The 15,000-nt window shown below is 52.1% G+C and overlaps 16 non-coding genes and 2 pseudogenes across 16 annotated transcripts; all 18 read left to right on the top strand.

The window, feature by feature from the left end:
• The first annotated feature begins 24 nt into the window (after positions 1 to 24).
• Positions 25 to 143, top strand: LOC142189904 (5S ribosomal RNA). The gene has a single exon (XR_012713851.1). It is a non-coding gene; the product is annotated as a 5S ribosomal RNA (ribosomal RNA).
• A 714-nt stretch (positions 144 to 857) lies between these two features.
• Positions 858 to 966, top strand: LOC142190397 (5S ribosomal RNA; annotated as a pseudogene).
• Positions 967 to 1,680: 714 nt separating this feature from the next.
• Positions 1,681 to 1,799, top strand: LOC142190268 (5S ribosomal RNA). The gene has a single exon (XR_012714190.1). It is a non-coding gene; the product is annotated as a 5S ribosomal RNA (ribosomal RNA).
• A 714-nt stretch (positions 1,800 to 2,513) lies between these two features.
• Positions 2,514 to 2,632, top strand: LOC142189992 (5S ribosomal RNA). Its single transcript, XR_012713933.1, has one exon. It is a non-coding gene; the product is annotated as a 5S ribosomal RNA (ribosomal RNA).
• Positions 2,633 to 3,347: 715 nt separating this feature from the next.
• Positions 3,348 to 3,466, top strand: LOC142190004 (5S ribosomal RNA). The gene has a single exon (XR_012713944.1). It is a non-coding gene; the product is annotated as a 5S ribosomal RNA (ribosomal RNA).
• A 714-nt stretch (positions 3,467 to 4,180) lies between these two features.
• Positions 4,181 to 4,299, top strand: LOC142190265 (5S ribosomal RNA). The gene has a single exon (XR_012714189.1). It is a non-coding gene; the product is annotated as a 5S ribosomal RNA (ribosomal RNA).
• A 715-nt stretch (positions 4,300 to 5,014) lies between these two features.
• Positions 5,015 to 5,133, top strand: LOC142191325 (5S ribosomal RNA). Its single transcript, XR_012714929.1, has one exon. It is a non-coding gene; the product is annotated as a 5S ribosomal RNA (ribosomal RNA).
• Positions 5,134 to 5,847: 714 nt separating this feature from the next.
• On the top strand, positions 5,848 to 5,966 carry LOC142191324 (5S ribosomal RNA). Its single transcript, XR_012714928.1, has one exon. It is a non-coding gene; the product is annotated as a 5S ribosomal RNA (ribosomal RNA).
• Positions 5,967 to 6,680: 714 nt separating this feature from the next.
• Positions 6,681 to 6,799, top strand: LOC142191323 (5S ribosomal RNA). Its single transcript, XR_012714927.1, has one exon. It is a non-coding gene; the product is annotated as a 5S ribosomal RNA (ribosomal RNA).
• Positions 6,800 to 7,513: 714 nt separating this feature from the next.
• Positions 7,514 to 7,632, top strand: LOC142189914 (5S ribosomal RNA). The gene has a single exon (XR_012713861.1). It is a non-coding gene; the product is annotated as a 5S ribosomal RNA (ribosomal RNA).
• A 714-nt stretch (positions 7,633 to 8,346) lies between these two features.
• On the top strand, positions 8,347 to 8,455 carry LOC142190396 (5S ribosomal RNA; annotated as a pseudogene).
• A 714-nt stretch (positions 8,456 to 9,169) lies between these two features.
• LOC142190264 (5S ribosomal RNA) lies at positions 9,170 to 9,288 on the top strand. Its single transcript, XR_012714188.1, has one exon. It is a non-coding gene; the product is annotated as a 5S ribosomal RNA (ribosomal RNA).
• Positions 9,289 to 10,003: 715 nt separating this feature from the next.
• On the top strand, positions 10,004 to 10,122 carry LOC142190003 (5S ribosomal RNA). Its single transcript, XR_012713943.1, has one exon. It is a non-coding gene; the product is annotated as a 5S ribosomal RNA (ribosomal RNA).
• A 714-nt stretch (positions 10,123 to 10,836) lies between these two features.
• Positions 10,837 to 10,955, top strand: LOC142190263 (5S ribosomal RNA). The gene has a single exon (XR_012714187.1). It is a non-coding gene; the product is annotated as a 5S ribosomal RNA (ribosomal RNA).
• Positions 10,956 to 11,670: 715 nt separating this feature from the next.
• LOC142189991 (5S ribosomal RNA) lies at positions 11,671 to 11,789 on the top strand. Its single transcript, XR_012713932.1, has one exon. It is a non-coding gene; the product is annotated as a 5S ribosomal RNA (ribosomal RNA).
• Positions 11,790 to 12,503: 714 nt separating this feature from the next.
• Positions 12,504 to 12,622, top strand: LOC142191321 (5S ribosomal RNA). The gene has a single exon (XR_012714925.1). It is a non-coding gene; the product is annotated as a 5S ribosomal RNA (ribosomal RNA).
• A 714-nt stretch (positions 12,623 to 13,336) lies between these two features.
• Positions 13,337 to 13,455, top strand: LOC142191320 (5S ribosomal RNA). The gene has a single exon (XR_012714924.1). It is a non-coding gene; the product is annotated as a 5S ribosomal RNA (ribosomal RNA).
• A 715-nt stretch (positions 13,456 to 14,170) lies between these two features.
• Positions 14,171 to 14,289, top strand: LOC142189737 (5S ribosomal RNA). The gene has a single exon (XR_012713694.1). It is a non-coding gene; the product is annotated as a 5S ribosomal RNA (ribosomal RNA).
• Positions 14,290 to 15,000: the final 711 nt, after the last annotated feature.

Raw genomic sequence — 15,000 nt, 5'->3', positions numbered from 1 at the left:
GGAGTAAGTGAGAAGCCTGTCTCTGCCTACAGCCACACCACCCTGAACACGCCCGATCTCGTCTGATCTCGGAAGCTAAGCAGGGTCGGGCCTGGTTAGTACTTGGATGGGAGACCGCCTGGGAATACCAGGTGCTGTAGACTTTTGCTTTTCCTCACTTCCACCAGCAGGGGTCACTCTCCTCTATGCCATTTTTACATTCACTTTTTACACTGCACACTTGCTTCTTTTACATTCGCTTTCTCTCTTGCACTCTTTAGGCCTTGCAAAATCCTAGTATTCTCAGTCTTACCGCTATCACTCTTAGCAGCCGCAGCGGGCGTGGTGGCCACCAGCGTTGTGGCTTTTTACTTTTAATAATAGCAGGCTTCATTTCCATAGTATCTGGGCCTCCCGCCGGGCTGGAAGCCATAGCTAGTAACCTGCAGACCAATTTACAGGGCAACACAGGCTGAACATCTTTGCAGACAACGCGCCCTAAGAAAAGAGAAGCTGACTGAAAAGCAGCTTCGCTTCCAGGCACGGGCAACCATCTCAACTTCTTCCTTAGCCGACTACTGGACAATGGGCTCTGGTCCAGCTTGCTCTTTCTTTCACCCCCGGGATGGTTTCTTAGCCCTGCGCAGACCTTGCGCCCAGCCCTTTTGAAAGAGGGCGGCTGCGGCCTGTGACTGGTTGCTGAACAACACCTGTGGGTATAAGGGCCGCCCCCAGCTCTTGCACTGCTCCTGTTGGAGTATGAAGTTCCCTTAAGAGAAGGCAAAAAGTGAAGAAAAAGGTCTAGCGTGAAGTAGTGCAAAGGGCTGCCAGCAGCCAGGCTGCAAAGTAGAAGAGGAGTAAGTGAGAAGCCTGTCTCTGCCTACGGCCACACCACCCTGAACACGCCTGATCTCGGAAGCTAAGCAGGGTCGGGCCTGGTTAGTACTTGGATGGGAGACCGCCTGGGAATACCAGGTGCTGTAGGCTTTTGCTTTTCCTCACTTCCACCAGCAGGGGTCACTCTCCTCTATGCCATTTTTACATTCACTTTTTACACTGCACACTTGCTTCTTTTACATTCGCTTTCTCTCTTGCACTCTTTAGGCCTTGCAAAATCCTAGTATTCTCAGTCTTACCGCTATCACTCTTAGCAGCCGCAGCGGGCGTGGTGGCCACCAGCGTTGTGGCTTTTTTCTTTTAATAATAGCAGGCTTCATTTCCATAGTATCTGGGCCTCCCGCCGGGCTGGAAGCCATAGCTAGTAACCTGCAGACCAATTTACAGGGCAACACAGGCTGAACATCTTTGCAGACAACGCGCCCTAAGAAAAGAGAAGCTGACTGAAAAGCAGCTTCGCTTCCAGGCACGGGCAACCATCTCAACTTCTTCCTTAGCCGACTACTGGACAATGGGCTCTGGTCCAGCTTGCTCTTTCTTTCACCCCCGGGATGGTTTCTTAGCCCTGCGCAGACCTTGCACCCAGCCCTTATGAAAGAGGGCGGCTGCGGCCTGTGACTGATTGCTGAACAACACCTGTGGGTATAAGGGCCGCCCCCAGCTCTTGCACTGCTCCTGTTGGAGTATGAAGTTCCCTTAAGAGAAGGCAAAAAGTGAAGAAAAAGGTCTAGCGTGAAGTAGTGCAAAGGGCTGCCAGCAGCCAGGCTGCAAAGTAGAAGAGGAGTAAGTGAGAAGCCTGTCTCTGCCTACAGCCACACCACCCTGAACACGCCCTTTCTCGTCTGATCTCGGAAGCTAAGCAGGGTCGGGCCTGGTTAGTACTTGGATGGGAGACCGCCTGGGAATACCAGGTGCTGTAGGCTTTTGCTTTTCCTCACTTCCACCAGCAGGGGTCACTCTCCTCTATGCCATTTTTACATTCACTTTTTACACTGCACACTTGATTCTTTTACATTCGCTTTCTCTCTTGCACTCTTTAGGCCTTGCAAAATCCTAGTATTCTCAGTCTTACCGCTATCACTCTTAGCAGCCGCAGCGGGCGTGGTGGCCACCAGCGTTGTGGCTTTTTACTTTTAATAATAGCAGGCTTCATTTCCATAGTATCTGGGCCTCCCGCCGGGCTGGAAGCCATAGCTAGTAACCTGCAGACCAATTTACAGGGCAACACAGGCTGAACATCTTTGCAGACAACGTGCCCTAAGAAAAGAGAAGCTGACTGAAAAGCAGCTTCGCTTCCAGGCACGGGCAACCATCTCAACTTCTTCCTTAGCCGACTCCTGGACAATGGGCTCTGGTCCAGCTTGCTCTTTCTTTCACCCCCGGGATGGTTTCTTAGCCCTGCGCAGACCTTGCGCCCAGCCCTTTTGAAAGAGGGCGGCTGCGGCCTGTGACTGGTTGCTGAACGACACCTGTGGGTATAAGGGCCGCCCCCAGCTCTTGCACTGCTCCTGTTGGAGTATGAAGTTCCCTTAAGAGAAGGCAAAAAGTGAAGAAAAAGGTCTAGCGTGAAGTAGTGCAAAGAGCTGCCAGCAGCCAGGCTGCAAAGTAGAAGAGGAGTAAGTGAGAAGCCTGTCTCTGCCTACGGCCACACCACCCTGAACACGCCCGATCTCGTCTGATCTCAGAAGCTAAGCAGGGTCGGGCCTGGTTAGTACTTGGATGGGAGACCGCCTGGGAATACCAGGTGCTGTAGGCTTTTGCTTTTCCTCACTTCCACCAGCAGGGGTCACTCTCCTCTATGCCATTTTTACATTCACTTTTTACACTGCACACTTGCTTCTTTTACATTCGCTTTCTCTCTTGCACTCTTTAGGCCTTGCAAAATCCTAGTATTCTCAGTCTTACCGCTATCACTCTTAGCAGCGGCAGCGGGCGTGGTGGCCACCAGCGTTGTGGCTTTTTACTTTTAATAATAGCAGGCTTCATTTCCATAGTATCTGGGCCTCCCGCCGGGCTGGAAGCCATAGCTAGTAACCTGCAGACCAATTTACAGGGCAACACAGGCTGAACATCTTTGCAGACAACGTGCCCTAAGAAAAGAGAAGCTGACTGAAAAGCAGCTTCGCTTCCAGGAACGGGCAACCATCTCAACTTCTTCCTTAGCCGACTCCTGGACAATGGGCTCTGGTCCAGCTTGCTCTTTCTTTCACCCCCGGGATGGTTTCTTAGCCCTGCGCAGACCTTGCGCCCAGCCCTTTTGAAAGAGGGCGGCTGCGGCCTGTGACTGGTTGCTGAACAACACCTGTGGGTATAAGGGCCGCCCCCCAGCTCTTGCACTGCTCCTGTTGGAGTATGAAGTTCCCTTAAGAGAAGGCAAAAAGTGAAGAAAAAGGTCTAGCGTGAAGTAGTGCAAAGGGCTGCCAGCAGCCAGGCTGCAAAGTAGAAGAGGAGTAAGTGAGAAGCCTGTCTCTGCCTACGGCCACACCGACCTGAACACGCCCGATCTCGTCTGATCTCGGAAGCTAAGCAGGGTCGGGCCTGGTTAGTACTTGGATGGGAGACCGCCTGGGAATACCAGGTGCTGTAGGCTTTTGCTTTTCCTCACTTCCACCAGCAGGGGTCACTCTCCTCTATGCCATTTTTACATTCACTTTTTACACTGCACACTTGCTTCTTTTACATTCGCTTTCTCTCTTGCACTCTTTAGGCCTTGCAAAATCCTAGTATTCTCAGTCTTACCGCTATCACTCTTAGCAGCCGCAGCGGGCGTGGTGGCCACCAGCGTTGTGGCTTTTTTCTTTTAATAATAGCAGGCTTCATTTCCATAGTATCTGGGCCTCCCGCCGGGCTGGAAGCCATAGCTCGTAACCTGCAGACCAATTTACAGGGCAACACAGGCTGAACATCTTTGCAGACAACGCGCCCTAAGAAAAGAGAAGCTGACTGAAAAGCAGCTTCGCTTCCAGGCACGGGCAACCATCTCAACTTCTTCCTTAGCCGACTACTGGACAATGGGCTCTGGTCCAGCTTGCTCTTTCTTTCACCCCCGGGATGGTTTCTTAGCCCTGCGCAGACCTTGCGCCCAGCCCTTTTGAAAGAGGGCGGCTGCGGCCTGTGACTGGTTGCTGAACAACACCTGTGGGTATAAGGGCCGCCCCCAGCTCTTGCACTGCTCCTGTTGGAGTATGAAGTTCCCTTAAGAGAAGGCAAAAAGTGAAGAAAAAGGTCTAGCGTGAAGTAGTGCAAAGGGCTGCCAGCAGCCAGGCTGCAAAGTAGAAGAGGAGTAAGTGAGAAGCCTGTCTCTGCCTACAGCCACACCACCCTGAACACGCCCTTTCTCGTCTGATCTCGGAAGCTAAGCAGGGTCGGGCCTGGTTAGTACTTGGATGGGAGACCGCCTGGGAATACCAGGTGCTGTAGGCTTTTGCTTTTCCTCACTTCCAACAGCAGGGGTCACTCTCCTCTATGCCATTTTTACATTCACTTTTTACACTGCACACTTGCTTCTTTTACATTCGCTTTCTTTCTTGCACTCTTTAGGCCTTGCAAAATCCTAGTATTCTCAGTCTTACCGCTATCACTCTTAGCAGCCGCAGCGGGCGTGGTGGCCACCAGCGTTGTGGCTTTTTACTTTTAATAATAGCAGGCTTCATTTCCATAGTATCTGGGCCTCCCGCCGGGCTGGAAGCCATAGCTAGTAACCTGCAGACCAATTTACAGGGCAACACAGGCTGAACATCTTTGCAGACAACGCGCCCTAAGAAAAGAGAAGCTGACTGAAAAGCAGCTTCGCTTCCAGGCACGGGCAACCATCTCAACTTCTTCCTTAGCCGACTACTGGACAATGGGCTCTGGTCCAGCTTGCTCTTTCTTTCACCCCCGGGATGGTTTCTTAGCCCTGCGCAGACCTTGCGCCCAGCCTTTTTGAAAGAGGGCGGCTGCGGCCTGTGACTGGTTGCTGAACAACACCTGTGGGTATAAGGGCCACCCCCCAGCTCTTGCACTGCTCCTGTTGGAGTATGAAGTTCCCTTAAGAGAAGGCAAAAAGTGAAGAAGAAGGTCTAGCGTGAAGTAGTGCAAAGAGCTGCCAGCAGCCAGGCTGCAAAGTAGAAGAGGAGTAAGTGAGAAGCCTGTCTCTGCCTACGGCCACACCACCCTGAACACGCCCGATCTCGTCTGATCTCGGAAGCTAAGCAGGGTCGGGCCTGGTTAGTACTTGGATGGGAGACCGCCTGGGAATACCAGGTGCTGTAGGCTTTTGCTTTTCCTCACTTCCACCAGCAGGGGTCACTCTCCTCTATGCCATTTTTACATTCACTTTTTACACTGCACACTTGCTTCTTTTACATTCGCTTTCTCTCTTGCACTCTTTAGGCCTTGCAAAATCCTAGTATTCTCAGTCTTACCGCTATCACTCTTAGCAGCCGCAGCGGGCGTGGTGGCCACCAGCGTTGTGGCTTTTTACTTTTAATAATAGCAGGCTTCATTTCCATAGTATCTGGGCCTCCCGCCGGGCTGGAAGCCATAGCTAGTAACCTGCAGACCAATTTACAGGGCAACACAGGCTGAACATCTTTGCAGACAACGTGCCCTAAGAAAAGAGAAGCTGACTGAAAAGCAGCTTCGCTTCCAGGCACGGGCAACCATCTCAACTTCTTCCTTAGCCGACTCCTGGACAATGGGCTCTGGTCCAGCTTGCTCTTTCTTTCACCCCCGGGATGGTTTCTTAGCCCTGCGCAGACCTTGCGCCCAGCCCTTTTGAAAGAGGGCGGCTGCGGCCTGTGACTGGTTGCTGAACAACACCTGTGGGTATAAGGGCCGCCCCCAGCTCTTGCACTGCTCCTGTTGGAGTATGAAGTTCCCTTAAGAGAAGGCAAAAAGTGAAGAAAAAGGTCTAGCGTGAAGTAGTGCAAAGAGCTGCCAGCAGCCAGGCTGCAAAGTAGAAGAGGAGTAAGTGAGAAGTTTGTCTCTGCCTACGGCCACACCACCCTGAACACGCCCGATCTCGTCTGATCTCGGAAGCTAAGCAGGGTCGGGCCTGGTTAGTACTTGGATGGGAGACCGCCTGGGAATACCAGGTGCTGTAGGCTTTTGCTTTTCCTCACTTCCACCAGCAGGGGTCACTCTCCTCTATGCCATTTTTACATTCACTTTTTACACTGCACACTTGCTTCTTTTACATTCGCTTTCTCTCTTGCACTCTTTAGGCCTTGCAAAATCCTAGTATTCTCAGTCTTACCGCTATCACTCTTAGCAGCCGCAGCGGGTGTGGTGGCCACCAGCGTTGTGGCTTTTTACTTTTAATAATAGCAGGCTTCATTTCCATAGTATCTGGGCCTCCCGCCGGGCTGGAAGCCATAGCTAGTAACCTGCAGACCAATTTACAGGGCAACACAGGCTGAACATCTTTGCAGACAACGTGCCCTAAGAAAAGAGAAGCTGACTGAAAAGCAGCTTCGCTTCCAGGCACGGGCAACCATCTCAACTTCTTCCTTAGCCGACTCCTGGACAATGGGCTCTGGTCCAGCTTGCTCTTTCTTTCACCCCCGGGATGGTTTCTTAGCCCTGCGCAGACCTTGCGCCCAGCCCTTTTGAAAGAGGGCGGCTGCGGCCTGTGACTGGTTGCTGAACAACACCTGTGGGTATAAGGGCCGCCCCCAGCTCTTGCACTGCTCCTGTTGGAGTATGAAGTTCCCTTAAGAGAAGGCAAAAAGTGAAGAAGAAGGTCTAGCGTGAAGTAGTGCAAAGGGCTGCCAGCAGCCAGGCTGCAAAGTAGAAGAGGAGTAAGTGAGAAGCCTGTCTCTGCCTACGGCCACACCACCCTGAACACGCCCGATCTCGTCTGATCTCGGAAGCTAAGCAGGGTCGGGCCTGGTTAGTACTTGGATGGGAGACCGCCTGGGAATACCAGGTGCTGTAGGCTTTTGCTTTTCCTCACTTCCACCAGCAGGGGTCACTCTCCTCTATGCCATTTTTACATTCACTTTTTACACTGCACACTTGCTTCTTTTACATTCGCTTTCTCTCTTGCACTCTTTAGGCCTTGCAAAATCCTAGTATTCTCAGTCTTACCGCTATCACTCTTAGCAGCCGCAGCGGGCGTGGTGGCCACCAGCGTTGTGGATTTTTACTTTTAATAATAGCAGGCTTCATTTCCATAGTATCTGGGCCTCCCGCCGGGCTGGAAGCCATAGCTAGTAACCTGCAGACCAATTTACAGGGCAACACAGGCTGAACATCATTGCAGACAACGCGCCCTAAGAAAAGAGAAGCTGACTGAAAAGCAGCTTCGCTTCCAGGCACGGGCAACCATCTCAACTTCTTCCTTAGCCGACTACTGGACAATGGGCTCTGGTCCAGCTTGCTCTTTCTTTCACCCCCGTTATGGTTTCTTAGCCCTGCGCAGACCTTGCGCCCAGCCCTTTTGAAAGAGGGCGGCTGCGGCCTGTGACTGGTTGCTGAACAACACCTGTGGGTATAAGGGCCGCCCCCAGCTCTTGCACTGCTCCTGTTGGAGTATGAAGTTCCCTTAAGAGAAGGCAAAAAGTGAAGAAAAAGGTCTAGCGTGAAGTAGTGCAAAGAGCTGCCAGCAGCCAGGCTGCAAAGTAGAAGAGGAGTAAGTGAGAAGCCTGTCTCTGCCTACAGCCACACCACCCTGAACACTCCCGATCTCGTCTGATCTCGGAAGCTAAGCAGGGTCGGGCCTGGTTAGTACTTGGATGGGAGACCGCCTGGGAATACCAGGTGCTGTAGACTTTTGCTTTTCCTCACTTCCACCAGCAGGGGTCACTCTCCTCTATGCCATTTTTACATTCACTTTTTACACTGCACACTTGCTTCTTTTACATTCGCTTTCTCTCTTGCACTCTTTAGGCCTTGCAAAATCCTAGTATTCTCAGTCTTACCGCTATCACTCTTAGCAGCCGCAGCGGGCGTGGTGGCCACCAGCGTTGTGGCTTTTTACTTTTAATAATAGCAGGCTTCATTTCCATAGTATCTGGGCCTCCCGCCGGGCTGGAAGCCATAGCTAGTAACCTGCAGACCAATTTACAGGGCAACACAGGCTGAACATCTTTGCAGACAACGCGCCCTAAGAAAAGAGAAGCTGACTGAAAAGCAGCTTCGCTTCCAGGCACGGGCAACCATCTCAACTTCTTCCTTAGCCGACTACTGGACAATGGGCTCTGGTCCAGCTTGCTCTTTCTTTCACCCCCGGGATGGTTTCTTAGCCCTGCGCAGACCTTGCGCCCAGCCCTTTTGAAAGAGGGCGGCTGCGGCCTGTGACTGGTTGCTGAACAACACCTGTGGGTATAAGGGCCGCCCCCAGCTCTTGCACTGCTCCTGTTGGAGTATGAAGTTCCCTTAAGAGAAGGCAAAAAGTGAAGAAAAAGGTCTAGCGTGAAGTAGTGCAAAGGGCTGCCAGCAGCCAGGCTGCAAAGTAGAAGAGGAGTAAGTGAGAAGCCTGTCTCTGCCTACGGCCACACCACCCTGAACACGCCTGATCTCGGAAGCTAAGCAGGGTCGGGCCTGGTTAGTACTTGGATGGGAGACCGCCTGGGAATACCAGGTGCTGTAGGCTTTTGCTTTTCCTCACTTCCACCAGCAGGGGTCACTCTCCTCTATGCCATTTTTACATTCACTTTTTACACTGCACACTTGCTTCTTTTACATTCGCTTTCTCTCTTGCACTCTTTAGGCCTTGCAAAATCCTAGTATTCTCAGTCTTACCGCTATCACTCTTAGCAGCCGCAGCGGGCGTGGTGGCCACCAGCGTTGTGGCTTTTTTCTTTTAATAATAGCAGGCTTCATTTCCATAGTATCTGGGCCTCCCGCCGGGCTGGAAGCCATAGCTAGTAACCTGCAGACCAATTTACAGGGCAACACAGGCTGAACATCTTTGCAGACAACGCGCCCTAAGAAAAGAGAAGCTGACTGAAAAGCAGCTTCGCTTCCAGGCACGGGCAACCATCTCAACTTCTTCCTTAGCCGACTACTGGACAATGGGCTCTGGTCCAGCTTGCTCTTTCTTTCACCCCCGGGATGGTTTCTTAGCCCTGCGCAGACCTTGCGCCCAGCCCTTTTGAAAGAGGGCGGCTGCGGCCTGTGACTGGTTGCTGAACAACACCTGTGGGTATAAGGGCCGCCCCCAGCTCTTGCACTGCTCCTGTTGGAGTATGAAGTTCCCTTAAGAGAAGGCAAAAAGTGAAGAAAAAGGTCTAGCGTGAAGTAGTGCAAAGGGCTGCCAGCAGCCAGGCTGCAAAGTAGAAGAGGAGTCAGTGAGAAGCCTGTCTCTGCCTACAGCCACACCACCCTGAACACGCCCTTTCTCGTCTGATCTCGGAAGCTAAGCAGGGTCGGGCCTGGTTAGTACTTGGATGGGAGACCGCCTGGGAATACCAGGTGCTGTAGGCTTTTGCTTTTCCTCACTTCCACCAGCAGGGGTCACTCTCCTCTATGCCATTTTTACATTCACTTTTTACACTGCACACTTGCTTCTTTTACATTCGCTTTCTCTCTTGCACTCTTTAGGCCTTGCAAAATCCTAGTATTCTCAGTCTTACCGCTATCACTCTTAGCAGCCGCAGCGGGCGTGGTGGCCACCAGCGTTGTGGCTTTTTACTTTTAATAATAGCAGGCTTCATTTCCATAGTATCTGGGCCTCCCGCCGGGCTGGAAGCCATAGCTAGTAACCTGCAGACCAATTTACAGGGCAACACAGGCTGAACATCTTTGCAGACAACGTGCCCTAAGAAAAGAGAAGCTGACTGAAAAGCAGCTTCGCTTCCAGGAACGGGCAACCATCTCAACTTCTTCCTTAGCCGACTCCTGGACAATGGGCTCTGGTCCAGCTTGCTCTTTCTTTCACCCCCGGGATGGTTTCTTAGCCCTGCGCAGACCTTGCGCCCAGCCCTTTTGAAAGAGGGCGGCTGCGGCCTGTGACTGGTTGCTGAACAACACCTGTGGGTATAAGGGCCGCCCCCCAGCTCTTGCACTGCTCCTGTTGGAGTATGAAGTTCCCTTAAGAGAAGGCAAAAAGTGAAGAAAAAGGTCTAGCGTGAAGTAGTGCAAAGGGCTGCCAGCAGCCAGGCTGCAAAGTAGAAGAGGAGTAAGTGAGAAGCCTGTCTCTGCCTACGGCCACACCGACCTGAACACGCCCGATCTCGTCTGATCTCGGAAGCTAAGCAGGGTCGGGCCTGGTTAGTACTTGGATGGGAGACCGCCTGGGAATACCAGGTGCTGTAGGCTTTTGCTTTTCCTCACTTCCACCAGCAGGGGTCACTCTCCTCTATGCCATTTTTACATTCACTTTTTACACTGCACACTTGCTTCTTTTACATTCGCTTTCTCTCTTGCACTCTTTAGGCCTTGCAAAATCCTAGTATTCTCAGTCTTACCGCTATCACTCTTAGCAGCCGCAGCGGGCGTGGTGGCCACCAGCGTTGTGGCTTTTTTCTTTTAATAATAGCAGGCTTCATTTCCATAGTATCTGGGCCTCCCGCCGGGCTGGAAGCCATAGCTCGTAACCTGCAGACCAATTTACAGGGCAACACAGGCTGAACATCTTTGCAGACAACGCGCCCTAAGAAAAGAGAAGCTGACTGAAAAGCAGCTTCGCTTCCAGGCACGGGCAACCATCTCAACTTCTTCCTTAGCCGACTACTGGACAATGGGCTCTGGTCCAGCTTGCTCTTTCTTTCACCCCCGGGATGGTTTCTTAGCCCTGCGCAGACCTTGCGCCCAGCCCTTTTGAAAGAGGGCGGCTGCGGCCTGTGACTGGTTGCTGAACAACACCTGTGGGTATAAGGGCCGCCCCCAGCTCTTGCACTGCTCCTGTTGGAGTATGAAGTTCCCTTAAGAGAAGGCAAAAAGTGAAGAAAAAGGTCTAGCGTGAAGTAGTGCAAAGGGCTGCCAGCAGCCAGGCTGCAAAGTAGAAGAGGAGTAAGTGAGAAGCCTGTCTCTGCCTACAGCCACACCACCCTGAACACGCCCTTTCTCGTCTGATCTCGGAAGCTAAGCAGGGTCGGGCCTGGTTAGTACTTGGATGGGAGACCGCCTGGGAATACCAGGTGCTGTAGGCTTTTGCTTTTCCTCACTTCCAACAGCAGGGGTCACTCTCCTCTATGCCATTTTTACATTCACTTTTTACACTGCACACTTGCTTCTTTTACATTCGCTTTCTTTCTTGCACTCTTTAGGCCTTGCAAAATCCTAGTATTCTCAGTCTTACCGCTATCACTCTTAGCAGCCGCAGCGGGCGTGGTGGCCACCAGCGTTGTGGCTTTTTACTTTTAATAATAGCAGGCTTCATTTCCATAGTATCTGGGCCTCCCGCCGGGCTGGAAGCCATAGCTAGTAACCTGCAGACCAATTTACAGGGCAACACAGGCTGAACATCTTTGCAGACAACGCGCCCTAAGAAAAGAGAAGCTGACTGAAAAGCAGCTTCGCTTCCAGGCACGGGCAACCATCTCAACTTCTTCCTTAGCCGACTACTGGACAATGGGCTCTGGTCCAGCTTGCTCTTTCTTTCACCCCCGGGATGGTTTCTTAGCCCTGCGCAGACCTTGCGCCCAGCCTTTTTGAAAGAGGGCGGCTGCGGCCTGTGACTGGTTGCTGAACAACACCTGTGGGTATAAGGGCCGCCCCCCAGCTCTTGCACTGCTCCTGTTGGAGTATGAAGTTCCCTTAAGAGAAGGCAAAAAGTGAAGAAGAAGGTCTAGCGTGAAATAGTGCAAAGAGCTGCCAGCAGCCAGGCTGCAAAGTAGAAGAGGAGTAAGTGAGAAGCCTGTCTCTGCCTACGGCCACACCACCCTGAACACGCCCGATCTCGTCTGATCTCAGAAGCTAAGCAGGGTCGGGCCTGGTTAGTACTTGGATGGGAGACCGCCTGGGAATACCAGGTGCTGTAGGCTTTTGCTTTTCCTCACTTCCACCAGCAGGGGTCACTCTCCTCTATGCCATTTTTACATTCACTTTTTACACTGCACACTTGCTTCTTTTACATTCGCTTTCTCTCTTGCACTCTTTAGGCCTTGCAAAATCCTAGTATTCTCAGTCTTACCGCTATCACTCTTAGCAGCCGCAGCGGGCGTGGTGGCCACCAGCGTTGTGGCTTTTTACTTTTAATAATAGCAGGCTTCATTTCCATAGTATCTGGGCCTCCCGCCGGGCTGGAAGCCATAGCTAGTAACCTGCAGACCAATTTACAGGGCAACACAGGCTGAACATCTTTGCAGACAACGTGCCCTAAGAAAAGAGAAGCTGACTGAAAAGCAGCTTCGCTTCCAGGCACGGGCAACCATCTCAACTTCTTCCTTAGCCGACTCCTGGACAATGGGCTCTGGTCCAGCTTGCTCTTTCTTTCACCCCCGGGATGGTTTCTTAGCCCTGCGCAGACCTTGCGCCCAGCCCTTTTGAAAGAGGGCGGCTGCGGCCTGTGACTGGTTGCTGAACAACACCTGTGGGTATAAGGGCCGCCCCCAGCTCTTGCACTGCTCCTGTTGGAGTATGAAGTTCCCTTAAGAGAAGGCAAAAAGTGAAGAAAAAGGTCTAGCGTGAAGTAGTGCAAAGAGCTGCCAGCAGCCAGGCTGCAAAGTAGAAGAGGAGTAAGTGAGAAGTTTGTCTCCGCCTACGGCCACACCACCCTGAACACGCCCGATCTCGTCTGATCTCGGAAGCTAAGCAGGGTCGGGCCTGGTTAGTACTTGGATGGGAGACCGCCTGGGAATACCAGGTGCTGTAGGCTTTTGCTTTTCCTCACTTCCACCAGCAGGGGTCACTCTCCTCTATGCCATTTTTACATTCACTTTTTACACTGCACACTTGCTTCTTTTACATTCGCTTTCTCTCTTGCACTCTTTAGGCCTTGCAAAATCCTAGTATTCTCAGTCTTACCGCTATCACTCTTAGCAGCCGCAGCGGGTGTGGTGGCCACCAGCGTTGTGGCTTTTTACTTTTAATAATAGCAGGCTTCATTTCCATAGTATCTGGGCCTCCCGCCGGGCTGGAAGCCATAGCTAGTAACCTGCAGACCAATTTACAGGGCAACACAGGCTGAACATCTTTGCAGACAACGTGCCCTAAGAAAAGAGAAGCTGACTGAAAAGCAGCTTCGCTTCCAGGCACGGGCAACCATCTCAACTTCTTCCTTAGCCGACTCCTGGACAATGGGCTCTGGTCCAGCTTGCTCTTTCTTTCACCCCCGGGATGGTTTCTTAGCCCTGCGCAGACCTTGCGCCCAGCCCTTTTGAAAGAGGGCGGCTGCGGCCTGTGACTGGTTGCTGAACAACACCTGTGGGTATAAGGGCCGCCCCCAGCTCTTGCACTGCTCCTGTTGGAGTATGAAGTTCCCTTAAGAGAAGGCAAAAAGTGAAGAAGAAGGTCTAGCGTGAAGTAGTGCAAAGGGCTGCCAGCAGCCAGGCTGCAAAGTAGAAGAGGAGTAAGTGAGAAGCCTGTCTCTGCCTACGGCCACACCACCCTGAACACGCCCGATCTCGTCTGATCTCGGAAGCTAAGCAGGGTCGGGCCTGGTTAGTACTTGGATGGGAGACCGCCTGGGAATACCAGGTGCTGTAGGCTTTTGCTTTTCCTCACTTCCACCAGCAGGGGTCACTCTCCTCTATGCCATTTTTACATTCACTTTTTACACTGCACACTTGCTTCTTTTACATTCGCTTTCTCTCTTGCACTCTTTAGGCCTTGCAAAATCCTAGTATTCTCAGTCTTACCGCTATCACTCTTAGCAGCCGCAGCGGGCGTGGTGGCCACCAGCGTTGTGGATTTTTACTTTTAATAATAGCAGGCTTCATTTCCATAGTATCTGGGCCTCCCGCCGGGCTGGAAGCCATAGCTAGTAACCTGCAGACCAATTTACAGGGCAACACAGGCTGAACATCATTGCAGACAACGCGCCCTAAGAAAAGAGAAGCTGACTGAAAAGCAGCTTCGCTTCCAGGCACGGGCAACCATCTCAACTTCTTCCTTAGCCGACTACTGGACAATGGGCTCTGGTCCAGCTTGCTCTTTCTTTCACCCCCGTTATGGTTTCTTAGCCCTGCGCAGACCTTGCGCCCAGCCCTTTTGAAAGAGGGCGGCTGCGGCCTGTGACTGGTTGCTGAACAACACCTGTGGGTATAAGGGCCGCCCCCCAGCTCTTGCACTGCTCCTGTTGGAGTATGAAGTTCCCTTAAGAGAAGGCAAAAAGTGAAGAAGAAGGTCTAGCGTGAAGTAGTGCAAAGGGCTGCCAGCAGCCAGGCTGCAAAGTAGAAGAGGAGTAAGTGAGAAGCCTGTCTCTGCCTATGGCCACACCACCCTGAACACGCCCGATCTCGTCTGATCTCGGAAGCTAAGCAGGGTCGGGCCTGGTTAGTACTTGGATGGGAGACCGCCTGGGAATACCAGGTGCTGTAGGCTTTTGCTTTTCCTCACTTCCACCAGCAGGGGTCACTCTCCTCTATGCCATTTTTACATTCACTTTTTACACTGCACACTTGCTTCTTTTACATTCGCTTTCTCTCTTGCACTCTTTAGGCCTTGCAAAATCCTAGTATTCTCAGTCTTACCGCTATCACTCTTAGCAGCCGCAGCGGGCGTGGTGGCCACCAGCGTTGTGGCTTTTTACTTTTAATAATAGCAGGCTTCATTTCCATAGTATCTGGGCCTCCCGCCGGGCTGGAAGCCATAGCTAGTAACCTGCAGACCAATTTACAGGGCAACACAGGCTGAACATCTTTGCAGACAACGTGCCCTAAGAAAAGAGAAGCTGACTGAAAAGCAGCTTCGCTTCCAGGCACGGGCAACCATCTCAACTTCTTCCTTAGCCGACTCCTGGACAATGGGCTCTGGTCCAGCTTGCTCTTTCTTTCACCCCCGGGATGGTTTCTTAGCCCTGCGCAGACCTTGCGCCCAGCCCTTTTGAAAGAGGGCGGCTGCGGCCTGTGACTGGTTGCTGAACAACACCTGTGGGTATAAGGGCCGCCCCCAGCTCTTGCACTGCTCCTGTTGGAGTATGAAGTTCCCTTAAGAGAAGGCAAAAAGTGAAGAAAAAGGTCTAGCGTGAAGTAGTGCAAAGGGCTGCCAGCAGCCAGGCTGCAAAGTAGAAGAGGAGTAAGTGAGAAGCCTGTC

Source organism: Leptodactylus fuscus, chromosome 1, assembly GCF_031893055.1.
Source record: "Leptodactylus fuscus isolate aLepFus1 chromosome 1, aLepFus1.hap2, whole genome shotgun sequence".
Lineage (NCBI taxonomy): Eukaryota > Metazoa > Chordata > Amphibia > Anura > Leptodactylidae > Leptodactylus > Leptodactylus fuscus.
Note: the sequence above shows the minus strand (reverse complement) of the source record. Positions and strands in the feature narration are given on the sequence as shown.